This window comes from Calliphora vicina, chromosome 5 (genome assembly GCF_958450345.1).
Source record: "Calliphora vicina chromosome 5, idCalVici1.1, whole genome shotgun sequence".
NCBI classification, from domain to species: Eukaryota; Metazoa; Arthropoda; class Insecta; order Diptera; family Calliphoridae; genus Calliphora; species Calliphora vicina.
Window position 1 is genome coordinate 21,128,145 of NC_088784.1, and position 16,689 is coordinate 21,144,833.

At 30.8% G+C, this 16,689-nt stretch overlaps 1 protein-coding gene across 1 annotated transcript in view; it reads left to right on the top strand.

Annotated features, from left to right (window-relative positions):
* The window catches only part of GstS1 (Glutathione S transferase S1), a 491,998-nt gene that overhangs the window by 412,577 nt on the left and 62,732 nt on the right, over nucleotides 1-16,689 (top strand). The window lies entirely within an intron of this gene.

Here is a 16,689-nt window from a genome sequence, read left to right on the forward strand (position 1 = left end):
ATGCCGAGAGACATTGAAAGACCATTTTGTATATCCAAAATGATGCTTGAACGCTGTAAAAGAACATGATTTTTGCTCCGAATCATTATTTGCAATGAAAAATGGATCCATTACGGTAACCTGAAGAGTATGTGAAGCCCAGCCAACCAGATGAATCGACATCAAAGCCAAATATCCATGACGCTAAGGTAATGCTCTGTATTTGGTGGGAGCAAAAGGTTCCTATCTCTTATGAGCTGCTGAAATGTGGCCAGACCATCACATGAATCCTGTACCGACCGCAACTGATTCGTTCGCGATCATTATCCGAAAAACTGCCAGACATGAAACTGTAATATTCAACATCATGACAACACTCGGCCACGTGTTGCAATACCTTTTGAAAAAAATTTAGAATGAAGTGGTTGGGAAGTTTTGCTTCACCCGTTTTATAGTCCAGACCTTGCCCCGCCCTCTGGGACACGATTCATTTCAGAACAGTGTATCCGGTGTTGGCTTGATTCGATCTTGGCCTCAAAAGATGAGTAGTTCTTTTGGATCGGAATCCATATGTTTGCCAGAAAGATGGGAAAAGGTCATAGCTAACAATGATCAATACTTTGAATAAATTTATATTGTACAAATGTTTCAAAATAAAAGCTACAAATTAAAAAAAAAATCCCGCAGTTGTAAGACATACACCCAATAGAGATCGTGGATCTCTGGATGGATTTCTATACAGTCAATCGCTTCAATCGTGATCACATTTCAGCTTCATTCCTGAATCTCTATACAGTCATATTTTAGTCTCAATTTGGATCTCTATACAGTTACATTTTAGTCTCAATCGTGGATAATTTTCCAAACATAATTGTTATCTTCAAGGGGAAGTCGGAGCAAAATTAGCTCCGAAATTTCAAAAATCTTGTTTCAATTGTGGATCGTAATACCGTCACATTTCAGCTTCAATCGTGGATCTATATACAGTCAAATAGTAGTCTCAATCATGGATATCTATACAGTCACATTTCAGCTTTAATCGTGAATCTCTATACAGTAAAATTTTAGTCTCAATCGTGGATCTCTATACAGTCACATTTCAGCTTCAATCGTTGATCTCTATACAGTCACATTTCAGCTTCATTCCTGAATTCCTATACAGTCAAATTTTATTCCCAATTGTGGAAATCTATACAGTCACATTTCAGCTTCATTCCCGAATCCCTATACAGTCAAATTTTAGTCCCAATTGTGGAAATCTATACAGCCAAATTTTAGTCTCAATCGTGGATTTATATTCAATCAAATTTTAGTCTCAATCGTGGATTTATATTCAATCAAATTTTAGTCTCAATCGTGGATTTATATTCAATTAAATTTTAGTCTCAATCGTGGATTTATATTCAATCAAATTTTAGTCTCAATCGTGGATTTATATTCAATCAAATTTTAGTCTCAATCGTGGATTTATATTCAATCAAATTTTAGTCTCAATCGTGGATTTATATTCAATCAAATTTTAGTCTCAATCGTGGATTTATATTCAATCAAATTTTAGTCTCAATCGTGGATTTATATTCAATCAAATTTTAGTCTCAATCGTGGATTTATATTCAATCAAATTTTAGTCTCAATCGTGGATTTATATTCAATCAAATTTTAGTCTCAATCGTGGATTTATATTCAATCAAATTTTAGTCTCAATCGTGGATTTATATTCCATCAAATTTTAGTCTCAATCGTGGATTTATATTCAATCAAATTTTAGCCTCAATCGTGGATTTATATTCAATCAAATTTTAGTCTCAATCGTGGATTTATATTCAATCAAATTTTAGTCTCAATCGTGGATTTATATTCAATCAAATTTTAGTCTCAATCGTGGATTTATATTCAATCAAATTTTAGTCTCAATCGTGGATTTATATTCAATCAAATTTTAGTCTCAATCGTGGATTTATATTCAATCAAATTTTAGTCTCAATCGTGGATTTATATTCAATCAAATTTTAGTCTCAATCGTGGATTTATATTCAATCAAATTTTAGTCTCAATCGTGGATTTATATTCAATCAAATTTTAGTCTCAATCGTGGATTTATATTCAATCAAATTTTAGTCTCAATCGTGGATTTATATTCAATCAAATTTTAGTCTCAATCGTGGATTTATATTCAATCAAATTTTAGTCTCAATCGTGGATTTATATTCAATCAAATTTTAGTCTCAATCGTGGATTTATATTCAATCAAATTTTAGTCTCAATCGTGGATTTATATTCAATCAAATTTTAGTCTCAATCGTGGATTTATATTCAATCAAATTTTAGTCTCAATCGTGGATTTATATTCAATCAAATTTTAGTCTCAATCGTGGATTTATATTCAATCAAATTTTAGTCTCAATCGTGGATTTATATTCAATCAAATTTTAGTCTCAATCGTGGATTTATATTCCATCAAATTTTAGTCTCAATCGTGGATTTATATTCAATCAAATTTTAGCCTCAATCGTGGATTTATATTCAATCAAATTTTAGTCTCAATCGTGGATTTATATTCAATCAAATTTTAGTCTCAATCGTGGATTTATATTCAATCAAATTTTAGTCTCAATCGTGGATTTATATTCAATCAAATTTTAGTCTCAATCGTGGATTTATATTCAAACAAATTTTAGTCTCAATCGTGGATTTATATTCAATCAAATTTTATTATAATTTTATTCAATCAAATTTTAATAATTTTCCGACCCTATAAAGTATGTATATATATTCTGGATCCTTATAGATAACGGAGTCGATTAAGTCATGTTCGACTGTCTGTCTGTTGAAATCAATTTTCTGAAGACCGCAGATATCTTCGGGATCCAAATCTTCAATAATTCTGTCAGCCATACTTTCGAGAAGTTTCCTATTTAAAATCACCAAAATCGGACCACAAATGGCTGACATCGATTTTTGACCTATATCTGGATTACTTAGTCATTAATATAGACAATATGGTTATCTAATGATAGATATTTCAAAGACCTTTGCAACGATGTCTATAAGACCATAGTAATTAGGACCTACAATGGGTCAAAATCGGATAAAAATATTTTTTAACCCGATTTTTTTCCACCAAAAAAAAAATTTTAAAAACAAAAAATTTGAAAATTTTAAAAATTAAAATTTGAAAATTTTAAAAATTAAAATTAAAAAAATTTTAAAATTAAAATTAAAAAAATTTTAAAATTTATTTTTAAAAAAAAAAATTCAAAAAAATTAAAAAAACAATTTCAAAAAAAAATTAATTTTGTTTACCTAAAAATATTTAAAATTTGTATTTTGAAATATAATTTGGTGGAGGGTATATAAGAGTCAGCACAGCCGAATATAGCTCTCTTACTTGTTTTTAATACAGATTAATAATGAAAAGGTATAGAGGAATATTCTGTTTTAAAAAATTGCCAAACCTCAAACGTTTACAAATAGGTAGTTATATAAGTCATTGCTTCGAAATCTCTAAAATTACAGGAATTACAGACGACATTAGCGATAAAACTACGTTTTCTCAAAATATTCGTACTTTACCACAACATTTCTATTCTTTTATTCCTGAATGTCTTATCTTCCGACAAAAACTGCATTATTTATAACATATTTATTACTTAAACTTGTTGAATAAATTCCTCTTCAATAAAAACTAATCTTTAATTGGACTTTAATATAGCAAAATTTAATAAATGCTAACTAAAAGATAATGAAGCATTTGTTTCTATGTTCAAAATTCAAATTTCATAACATAAATTACTTTCAAACCACTTGCCAGTTTCTTAATGAACTATTTTTAGTGATAAATAATAGGATTTGTTTGTTTATGGAAAATCAAAAACAATTCATTTGAAATTAAATTTAAATATTTCAAATTTCATTATAAAGGTATAATAAAAATACAAACTGTTTAATGATTGTCTAAACAATATAAATAAAAACAAAATGTTTTTATATACAAGTACTATAAACAAACAAAACAATAATTAAATATTTATACGAATAAAATTGTTTAAATCAGCGGGCGTTCAGAAATTGCCATCAGTATTGATTTGTTTATTTAAAGAAATGGAAACGAATTGAGAGATTGTTTATTATTTCAAATGATGTTGTCCAAAATAAAAGATATTGGGTAGGGCAGGGGTCCACCTCAACTCAACAATTTCAAAATAAATATCATGCAGAAATATTAACGGAATTTCAATAAATAAATCATGTTTTTTTTCAAGATGCCGACTTTGTATATGAATCTTATAAGGCCACAACTACATTTAAGGCTTTTTAAAGTAAGAGCCATTAATAATTTGAAAATTTGTCTAATTTATAGACGTTAAATCTATCATTTAACAGTTTTATTTCTCAGTCAAAGGTCTTATTTGTTTATCAACAAATGTTTATTTAATTTGAATAAACATTAGGTTGGTACTTTTAATTAAATTATGGAAATATTGAATATAAAGTGACTTCCAATAGGGACTGACGAACTTTAACAGTTGCTAGAGGGCATATTGTTAACGCTACATCTGTCAAATTGGCTGTCATTAATTCAGTTTGTTTTGCCAAATCACCCTGGACGGATATAGCGTTGAACAATACCTGCAAATAATAAAATTGTTTTATCAAAATAAGTGTTCGGTTCGGGAAACTTCGCCCATTTTACAAATATTGTTGAATTTGGGACAATAACAATCCACATGAGATCCAAGAGCGTCCAATACATCCCGAAAAAGTCACTGTTTGGTGAATGTTTGGATATTGGTCTTCTGGGGTCATTTATTTGAGAACGTAGTTGGCAATGACATCATCATCAACGGCGAGCGCTATAGGTTAATGATTACCAACTTCTTTTGGCCTGAATTGGATGATATGGACACAAACGACATGTGGTTTCCACATAATGGCGCTACGTTTCACACAGCTCATTTTACACTGAATATTCAACACGAGCGATTTGAGGGCATGGTCATCTCACGTGGAGGCGATGTGAACTGGCCACCGAGATCGTGCGATTTGACCCCGGTAGACTTTTTCTTTGGCTTAATCAGTTCAGAATTGTCAAACAACGTGTCACTGTTTTGTGCGGATATTGGTCTGGTGGCTTCATTGCAGCCAGTCTCACTTCTTTGAAAGTTAGACTGGCCAGCCTAAAATTAGGTACCTCTTCTTTTCATAACCTTTCCTTTCTCTAACACTGTACTCTCCTTCTTCCTACAGCTAATACAAAGGGATCAATTAATGTACACTTTCCTACAGTGTAGAAGGAGAGTAAAGGATTAGTGTAAGGAAAGGATGTGAAGAGAGCACAAGTAGAAGTAAGTAGTTTTATGGTGAAATATAAAATATATAGACTCATAAGAGAGGTAGTATTCTAAATAAAGGAGAATGAAAAAATTACACAAATTTTTGACATGTTGCAACATGAAGACATCATTTAAACCAACCGTTACTTCTAATAAAGGAATTTATTGAATTGTAGTCTATTATTTCGGTCAGGCTCTACAATAATTGTCTTCCGTTTATTCATCTAGTATTTGCCTCTTCGAAGAAAGCTTTATGGATGTACATTTTGCAGGCTATTAATTCGATGCTACACAAGCTGAAAGTCATAGCCCTTCTCTTCGATTGTCCACAAACAATGATTTCTACTGTCGAATATCTCGTCATCCAGTTTAAGGATGTTCGTCATTTCTGATATAACGGTGACGTATTGTAAGTCGCTCGACATCCGGCTTAGATTAAGATATCTGTATTTGATATCATATTATACTCGTACCGTATGCAGTTTGCTGATCATTTAATTGCCGACAGTTCGGCTTAAACAATACTATATTCAGTCGGGAGCATGAAAGACATCCTGATTCCGGATTCCTTAATGTCTACCATTGAGAATCGATCGTTTCTCAAGAATAGGGCTTTAGACTGCAGAAGGCTATATATGATTTTTGGGAGGTTTATCTATAGGTAGATAATCTCTATACTACACCAAAAATATAAATGGGTTCTCATATGGCAATTCTGTTGTATTGTAGTCCATAGAGTTCGGAAATACTTATAGTTTTTCTCATTCACTTCCTTTAGTACTTGTTATCTTAAAGTAACAACTTCAAAATAACATAAGTATGTTTTTTCTTCTTGAACCAGCACTTAGGGGATGATCCCTACTCATGCAAAACATTAAGTTGGAACTAGGAAAATAGGTTATGTGAGGTAGGAAAGAGGGAGTAGCGTTTGTGGACATTCGATTTGAACTTTCCTACATTGAAAATGACAGGAAAGACTTCAGCGGGAAGTTTGTTCCACATACGGACAGTATGGATAAAGAACGAATTTTCACAGTAGTTGGTTGTGCGGTCCACTGGTAAATCGATCACAAATGAATGTGTTCTTGATAATAAACGTGTTCTTGACAATAAACATCTGTGGGTATCAGGAACCAGTTCCCTAATTTCATCCGAACACGTTCCATTGTAGTACCGATAGTACAGTGAAATGCTGCCCACATTATATCGGTGCTCCATCAAATCAATAGAGTTGGATACCCTACTGTCACCTTCGCCCTCTCCTGTACGTGGTCGAGATTTTCCAAAATAGACTATGAAGCACCGGCCCATACATGGTAGTTATATTCCATTTTCGGTCGAATATATACGGTGTAAATAGTGAGGAGATCAGATGGAGTAAAGTAATTCCTACACCGTTTCAGAAAAACCGAGACACTTGAATGCTTCTTTCGACAATTGAAAAATGTGTTTAGACCAGCGGCCATCACATTGTATTCTCATGACCAGAATATCAAGAACGTCTGATTAAACAATATTTCCACCAGCCATAAATACAGATGAAGCGACATGGTCTGTCGTTCGTTTTTGTGTCAACATGCAAGACTGAGTCTTGTGAGCATTGAAAGTGATTATATTTGCACGACACCATTTGGAGATTATCACAAGGTCCCGATTAAGGAAATCATTTATGTTTTGCCTCATTGCCTTAATCTCCAAAAGGCTTGGTCTATAACTGAATGAATATGAAATGTTGCTGTCATCTGCAAAAGAATACATAGAGTTGGAAATTTTACGTAGAAAAAAAGAGGAAGGAGTCTTGCGGTACCCTTGAATTTATATTGAACTCGTTTGATGAGATCACATCTATAATAACTCGTGTAATCTCTGAAAAAGCTCGATATAAATCGAGAAAAGTTATTACCGACACCGAAAGCCATAAGTTTTGATAAAACTGCACCATGCCACACTCTATCGAAAGTCTTGGAAATATCTAGAGCCACCACTTTACTTTCGCCAAAACGGTGAAAGGAATGACACCATTTTTAGATAGGAAGGCTAGCTTTCAACGCAATAGGTAAACTTCGGAAAAAATATTGAAAAAATTAGATTAACGATCAATATTATTAACAAATAAGTAATAGAGCTATATTCGGCTGTGCCGAATCTTATATACCCTTCACCAAATTATACTTCAAAATACAAATTTTAAATATTTTTAGGTAAACAAAAAATTTTTTTTCCAAAGTTGTTTTTTTTATTTTTTGTATAAATTTTTTTTTAATTCTTTTAAATTTTTTTTTTAAATTTTAAATTTTTAATTTTTTTTTAAATTTTTTTTTTTTTTTTATATTAAAATTTTTTTTGTTGGTTTTTCAATTGTTTTTTTGTGAAAAAAAAAAAAATTCGGGTTAAATTTCCGATTTTGACCCATTGTAGGTCCAACTTACTATGGTCTTATATACGTCGTTGCAAAGGTCTTTGAAATATCTATCATTAGATATCCATATTGTCTATATTAATGACTTGGTAATCCAGATATAGGTCAATAATCGAGGTTGTCCTGATTTTTTCCTCATATCTCAGCCATTTGTGGACCGATTTTGCTGATTTTAAATAGGAAACTTCTCGAAAGCTTGTCTGACAGAATTATTGAATATTTGGACCCCGAAGATATCTGGGGTCTTCAGAAAATTGATTTCAACAGACAGACAGATAGACAGACAGAAAGAAAGACAGACAGACAGACAGACAGACAGACAGACAGACAGACAGACAGACAGACAGACAGACAGACAGACAGACAGACAGACAGACATGACTTCATCGACTCCTCTATCTATAAGGATCCAGAATATATATACTTTATAGGGTCGGAAAATTATATTGTGGAAATTATAAACAGAATGACAAACTTATATATATGTACCATTCTCACGAAGGTGAGGCGAATAAAATTAACGATTTTCAGTACCACCTTATTAGATCTGTCCTAGTACTTGCTTATTTTAATAAAACATTATGAGTACATGCATATTTAATTATAGATTTAAATATAAACAATACAAATTGTCATAACATTTCACACATTGTTTATTTAAACGATCATCGCCAATTTTAGTTTTACAACACTGATCTTTTCTTTAAATTTATTTGAATTTTGTTTTTTTTTTTTGTTTTGTTTGATGAATGATATGAAAAGTCTAGTGACATCATCGCGCTGTATGTAAATAAAGAAAACATTATGATAAAAAACTTATAAATAAAAAATAAACATTATTTAACAATAGATTTATGTATTTAAATAAACTGTAGTAAAAAATGTAGTAGTTTTCAACAACAGAAACCAGTAGAGCTGATCTTCGGATATTACAACATTTAAGAACCGTTTCAAGCACTTATTTTAAATGGAATTTTGATTAAAAATAGATTGTACAACGTAAAAAAACGTTTACCCTTGATCTTGACAAGCCATACATTTGTTTGCTAAGCGAACAATTTATTATTTTTCTCATGTGGACAGGAACATAACATTGTTAAAAGGTGTCCAAACAAGACAAATTCATGTGTGTTCACAAAATTGTTCGCTGAGTAAACAATTGATGACTAGAGGGGGAGAAGGGCCTGATAAATTCAAACTTGTTTAACTTTTAATAAAGTGTAGTCAGATTTTGTTAATTATGACAGCTCAAATTTTCTTTTTTTTTAGTATAAATAGCTTTATTTTCCATTCAATTTATATTTTCCAATAAGTGGTTTTAAATTTATAAACTAAATTTACATGCATAAATCATTTGCAACTTTTTTATTTGTTTATTTTAATTGCCTTTAATTATTGTGTTGAAATAATTGTAATTAATCAATCAAATCAATTAATAATTATTTATGAGTTCTTCACCATTAATGGCGGGGGTGGTATGTTTAAACGCACTTACAATTTTACGCGCCTTAAATATTAAATAAAATACTTTTTGATTTGTTAAGTTTTGTATACAAAATTAGCCAAAAGTTTTATTCAGAAAGTAAAAGTTTCTTTGTTTTTGTTACTCTATTGTTTATTATGTATTAAAATAAATACTATGAGAAAAAAATTTCATTGGCATGAAATTTTGTTTCATATTTGATGGACATTAAATTGTTTGAAAAATGAATACAAATTGTGTTTGAAATTAATTTCAAGTCATATTAATTTAAGAGAGACAGTAAATAAAGCTTTTTTGTGTGGCTCTCTTAAAAAAGCTTTTATTTTTTGATGATCTGTTTAAAAGTGTATAGTGGGGCAAAATCAAAATATTTGGGAAAAAAATCTGCCATTTCTAACTGGTTGATCCGATAGACATGAAATTTCATATTATCATAGCAGAGGAGTATTCGAGTTTATTTTTTGAAAGCGGAACCCAAAGACACCTCACGAGCGCACATTGGGGCAGAATCGAAATTTTTTGGAAATAAATCTGGCATTTATAAATGGCTGGTCCGATCGGGATAAAATTTGAGTTGGGTGTAGCCAAGGAGTATTCGAGTTTAAGTTGGGCCCTACAATAATCCAGGGGCGGCGCTATGGGGGCTCAAAGTAGGGTACCTTCGACATGTAAAATTTTTAAACACGTGCCATTTTTTTTGTTTCCCATCCGATTTCAAAGAATTTTATATTTTTGGAAAGTGCTCGGCTATATCTAGCTTGCGTGTGCTATTTATCTCTTATAATTTCCTAGTTATAGACATTTAAAAATTGAAATTTTAAAATTTTGCCATACCTTGGTCCGCTTTTTTAAAAATATAGGGCGCACTTTTGGACCGAATGGACTGGAATTTTTTTGTTAGTTAGACAACTAAATTACCAACAACATACAAGAGACTTCAGAGCAATATCAATTACGAATCCAAAAATAACAGATTTTCAATTTAAAAATTCAAAAAATAGTATATTTTTGCTGTTTTTTGGACAAAAAGGTGACATAACTCTTTTTTTTTATTAAAAAACAACTTTCTTTAAGAACATATAACAATTTTATGTTTTTCTATAAAGTTTCTTTACGGAGAACATTTTGGTATAAAAAAACATGTCCTATTTTTCGAACATGTCGGCTCTACGCCCTTTGGAAATTGACCTATTTTTTTATTAAAATTTCAACTTTGGGCCACATGTTCTAAAATCCCAAAGCTGGGATCAGAAAATGGAAAGCAGTTTTGGAAACCCTGATGTGTTCCCTATTTATCCCTAAAGTATTTTCCCAGCCCCGAAGGAAATGTGGACCCTATAGACAAAATTGTAGAAAATACCATTTTTGGGATTTTCGCTCCAATTTTTAGGAATTGCGGGATTCCCTTTGACCTTTTGACAAGTTTTTTTACACCTTGTTATTTAAAATGAGAAAATTTCATTGAGTTTCGTTAATAAATAAAGATTTTATTACATATTCATTGAGTTTCTAAAACTAAAATTTATATCAAAATTTTAATAGGATTGCAAATATTAGGAACAATTTGATCCATATTTTTCCGAGCTATGTATATTTTCACTGTGGAGCGGTAATGTGGGGTCTCAAATAGGCCAAAAAGATAAATATTCTGGGTCATTAAAAATCTAAAACGACATTGCAATTTCCATCTGTCTTTTGGCAGGATATGGTCTCGAGGGAAGGTCGTGAATATAAAATTTTATCCAAAAATTCTTTATTAAATGTTTGTTATTGAAAATGAAAAAGTTCAAGAAGAACCAAAGTTATGTACTAAAATGTGAGACAAACTCAAAACAAGTTTGATATTTATTAAAAATGTAAAGTTTTCCCTAATTAATTTGCCACGTAAAAAACATGTTTTATATCAATGGATAGAGAATTTTGTCTATTTTTTAAAAATAACGTTTGACAATTAAAATATTCATGGAATACTTTTTGGAAAACTATCAGGCCTGTCACAGAATTCCATTCCGATCGAAAGTGGAATTAATTCCGTATTTTGCTTCATCAAAAAAAGTAAAACGAAAATATCTTTCGTAATGAAACCACTTTCACTTGTCAAAGTGGAATTGATATTTCTTTGTAATTATTTGTTTTTCTAAAATTTTTAATCAATTTCTGTACCAAAAGCTTCCCGTTTATTTTAATGTAAAAAACGCTTTCAAATTTAAATCAGAAATGTAGAATTATTAAATATTTTTGAAATTAATAAATTACACGGAATCTGAAGAACCTAAAACGAAATCGATCGGAATAAAAACTACGGAATTGAAACCATTCCGAACAAAATGTGTGACAGGCCTGTATGACAAAAAATGATTTTTATTGAATTTTTGCAAAGAAATTATTAAATTTTTCAAATTGAAATTAAATTTTTATTTATGAATATTTTTTTAAGAAATTTTACAGTTATATAGATTTTTCTATAGAAAATGTAAAAATAAAAACCAGGGTTTCGAAGAACTACTAAAAGCAGTCGCATTTTACTGAATAGTTGACTTTTTACAGTCTCATGCTTAAAAAAAAGTAACTAGTTTCAGTTTTTGATCACATGGTTACTGAAAACAGTTGACTGTGCACACACATTACAACAGCAAGCAGCAATCGATTTTGTTTTTTTCCAGCAGCCAAACGAATCAGCAGCCGCCATGTTTCAGTTTTCAACTCTACAGAACTGATTACACGACTTCAGCAGCAAAAACATTTCTGTGTGTGCTGCTTACGCATTGTCAGTTTCGAGTTTTGTTTTTCGTACTACGCAGCGTAACAAAAACTGCTAGCTCGACTGAATAGTACGACTGGCTAGTTTGGCTGGTGGTATAAAATGTGTGTACAACAACACACACTTTATGAAGCTAGGTTGAATCGTATGATTTTTTGGTTTTTATGTTTACATATCACAGAGGAAATTTAAATGTTATTATTGTTAATAGAAATAAATAGGAAATTCTTATATTTATTATATCTTAATTAAAAATACTAAAAAATAAATTTAATCAAATTATTAATTAATAAATTTAGAATAAAAAACAAGTAAGAAAGTATGGTCGGTCAAGCCCGACCATATAATACCCTACACCAAGTAAATGAGTAAAAATATTTTTCTTTTAAAATATCAATAATTTATATTTTCGAGTGATTTTCGGAAGTGGGCCTTATATGGGAGCTATGACCAATTATGGACCGATCACCATAAAATTAGGTCGTGTGATTTATGTCTATATTAAAGTTAACAATGTTGAATTTTGTGTGTATACCAACATTTTTAAGCGATTTATGCACGCTAAAGTGATTTTCGGAAGCGGTTCTGTATGGGAGCTATGACTAATTATGGACCGATCGTAACAAAATTTGGTGACATGAATTTTGTATATATAAAACTTATTTAGAGCGAAATTTGTGTAGATACATAGATAAATTAAACATTTATGACCGATAAAGTCCAATTTCGAGGGGACATTTGTATGGGGGCTAGGTGAAATAATGGACCGATTTCAGCCAGTTTCAATAGGCTTGGTCCTTGGGCCGAAAAAGTAATATGTACCAAATTTGATCGAAATATCTTCAAATTGCGACCTGTACTCTGCGCACAAGGTTTACATGGCCAGCAAGCCAGCCAGACAGCCAGCCAGCCAACCAGACGGACGGACGGACGGACATCGTATAATCGACTCAGAAAGTGATTCTAAGTCGATCGGTATACTTTAAGGTGGGTGTTAGACTAATATTTTTGGGCGTTACAAACATCCCCACTATGGTGGTGTAGGGTATAATTATTGATATTTTTTTATTATATTTTATATTGACTAACACAGTACAACATTTTTCAGTCCATTGCTTTGGGACTCAATTCTGACAATTGCACGTGAAAGTAGCCCCAAAAATAAGGACTTCTGTATCATTAGTTTTGTCAAGTTGGCTGCTCAAGGTGGATTTTTATCACTTTTTCTATATTTTAGCACGGTTATATCTCGTATACCGTACGGAATATCTCTTTTGTGGCTGAAGCAAAGTTGTATATATTGAATAGTAGAAGAAAAGTACGGAACATACCATGAAAATAGACATGAAAATATACATATCGTTGGCTTAATATAAAAAGGCGTAACTAATTTTTTTTTCAAAAATATCAATGTAAAAAGGGTATATTAAATAACTTCATTGAAATAAAAATAAATATATTTTAAATGAGAAATAAAATGTGAAGTGTCTTCTTATTCAAAATTGCATTAAAACTTTTCTTGTGTCTAAAATTTTATGGATTTTATTAAGTTTTTTCCTTCTCCAGTAAATTAACAAAAAATCGAGTTACGCCTTTTTTATATTAAGCCATCGATATGTAGTAATTTTATTTATTAATTTAATTTTTAATAATGAAAAATTATGAAATTTATAAATGTAATGAAATCAAATTTAATGTTAATCGAATATATACATATATATATGCATATTAAATTTTTTTCTGAAAAAAACAAGAATTTTGCATTTATCTCTATTAACAATAACAATACTTAAATTTTCTAACCAACCAGCCAAACTAGCCAGTCGTACTATTCAGTCGAGCTAGCAGTTTTTGTTACGCTGCGTAGTACGAAAAACAAAACTCGAAACTGACAATGCGTAAGCAGCACACACAGAAATGTTTTTGCTGCTGAAGTCGTGTAATCAGTTCGGTAGAGTTGAAAACTGAAACATGGCGGCTGCTGATTCGTTTGGCTGCTGGAAAAAAACAAAATCGATTGCTGCTTGCTGTTGTAATGTGTGTGCACAGTCAACTATTTTCAGTAAGCAAATTGTTGAAATTGAAGACTTAAACTTTTTTCAGTTCAGTTGTTACATGAGGCTATTTATTTTGGTGCTGAATATTAAACCCTGATAAAAACAATTTCGAAATTTGTTATCCAAAATCCCGCAATTCCCAAAAAAGTTTTGAAAAATCCCAAAAATGCTATTTATTTTAGTTTTTTTTATAATATCCATTATAAAATAATTGAAAACATTTTGGGCCATCAAAAATGGTTTACTATATTTCGATATCGACTATGCGATTTGAGAATTTTTGTTGTTAGTTTAACAAAGGAAACATGGAGTAAATCGGGAAATATTTGGACCTGCTGTTATCAAAAAACTGAAGTAGGATGGGTAAAAATTTTTAAAATTTAATTGATAATTTTAATTTGACGATAATTGACAGCTAAGAAGAGGTTTTTTGTAGTGCTCTTAGAGGATATTATTATCAGCCCAATTATGAAAAAAACAATTAAGAGAGCTACATTCGGCTATGCCGAATCTTATATACCCTGTACCAAATTATACTTCAAAATAAAAATTTTAAATATTTTTAGGTAAACAAAATTTATTTTTTTTTCCAAAGTTGTTTTTTTAATTTTTTTTTTTAATTTTTTTTTAATTGTTTTTTTTTCAATTTTTTTTTTAAAATTTATAAATTTTTTTTTTGTTTTTTAAATTTTTTTTTAATATTTAATTTAAAAAACTTTTGGTGAAAAAAAATGTCGGGTTAAAAAATATTGTCTCCGATTTTGACCCATTATAGGTCCAACTTACTATGATGGTCTTATATACGTCGTTGCAAAGGACTTTGAAATATCTATCATTAGATATCCATATTGTCTATATTAATGACTTAGTAATCCAGATATATGTAGGTCAAAAATCGAGGTTATCCTGTTTTTTCCTTATATCTCAGCCATTTGTGCACCGATTTTCTCGATTTTAAATAGCAAACCGAGTCGGAAGAATTCCGGAGATATTGATGTATGAGTCGTGTATGTATGTTATTTGGGGGCTTCGGAAAGTTGATTTCAACAGACAGACAGACGGACATGGCTTAATCGACTCCGCTATCTATTAGGATCCAGAATATATATACTTTATAGGGTCGGAAAATTATATTGTGGAAATTACAAACGGAATGACAAACTTATATATACCCTTCTGACGAAGGTGAAGGGTATAATAAGATAAGAAAAGGGAAAAATACTCCCATGGATTTTTTTTCATAATTGGGCTGTATATGTATTTTTTAAATCGGAACACAAACGAAGAAATAGGTTCGTTTTAAATATTTAACATACCTGGGGTATGTAAACCGCGCCCCATGAGGTAAAAATTCAAAACTTAAACTCAACAACACTTTCTCTCTCAGTACTGACACCACAAAATAAACAATAGCGAAGAATGACAAAATAAAATGTCAAAACTTGTAAATAAAAACATTTTAAACTAATTTTTGTGCGATGCGAATACGCAATAAAGGGTACCAATTGTACGATTTTTCTTTCGCATCGCAATAAAGAGTAACCCCCCAGTTCTATTTCCCATGTACTCATATTTTAGAGTATCCTATGGAAGTAAAAACTGTTCATATTTTGGGGTGTTTATATTTTGGGGTGTTCATATTATCGCGAGTGCACTGTACCCTTTATTTAAAGTTTCTCCAAAAACCCCATTTCCAGATAAATGTTCGGATCAACCAAAATACTCTCAAGCATTATTTTCCAATGTTTTATAACATGAAACCATCTATGGGGAAACGCCTCCTTTGTCCTTTGAAAGGAATTTAAACTTTGAACAACTTTAACATACGCCCATGTTCTGAAAAGCGCATATCGCTTAAAATTGCATTTTCGATTTGAAAACGCCAAACAGATGTTCTGACAAACGAAATCGCCTGAAATTTGGCGTTTTCATACCGCTAGTGTATACTGAAACCAATAGTAAATCGCGTGGTTTTTAGAACATGCTGAAATTCGTTTTGAGTTTTTCAAACCGTAAGCGATTTGAAAACGCTGAGTTTTCCAGATTGTGTTGCCAGATTAAAATCTTTGCCTTTTGATACGTTCTAGATCTCCAGCAAACATAGAATCTCTTCGCACTATTATTGGTTAAATACAAGTCAAGTAACCACGACTTCTTAGCCGCTTTATTAGATGTTCTTCTCGAGCTGGCTAGGTGCCTTTTATTATAAACTTCATAGCTGTAAATGAATCATTATTTTTTGATTTTAATTCATTATGAATTAGCTAAATTTTCAATTAATTCATTTTACAACAAAAAATAATTGAATGAAATTTGAATCAATTCAAATGAATTAGGCAGAAATGAATTTCAATTCAAATGAATTTGTAAAAATGAGTTGCAATTCGTTTCCAATTCAAATGAATTTGTAGAATTCGTTTCTAATTCAAATGAATTTGTCAAAGTGAATTGCAATACATTTCAAATTCATTTGAATTGATTTTGAATTAATTCAAATGAATTAGCAAAAAGAATTAGCAATTCAAATGAGTTGCAATCAATCAAATTCAAGAGCAGATCTCTAGGGGGAATGAAAAATTTCTGCTACCAAAATGAAAATAATCCGTACAAAACTTTAAAAGCCTTATCCTGGTATATACTTATTTGGTATTATACTG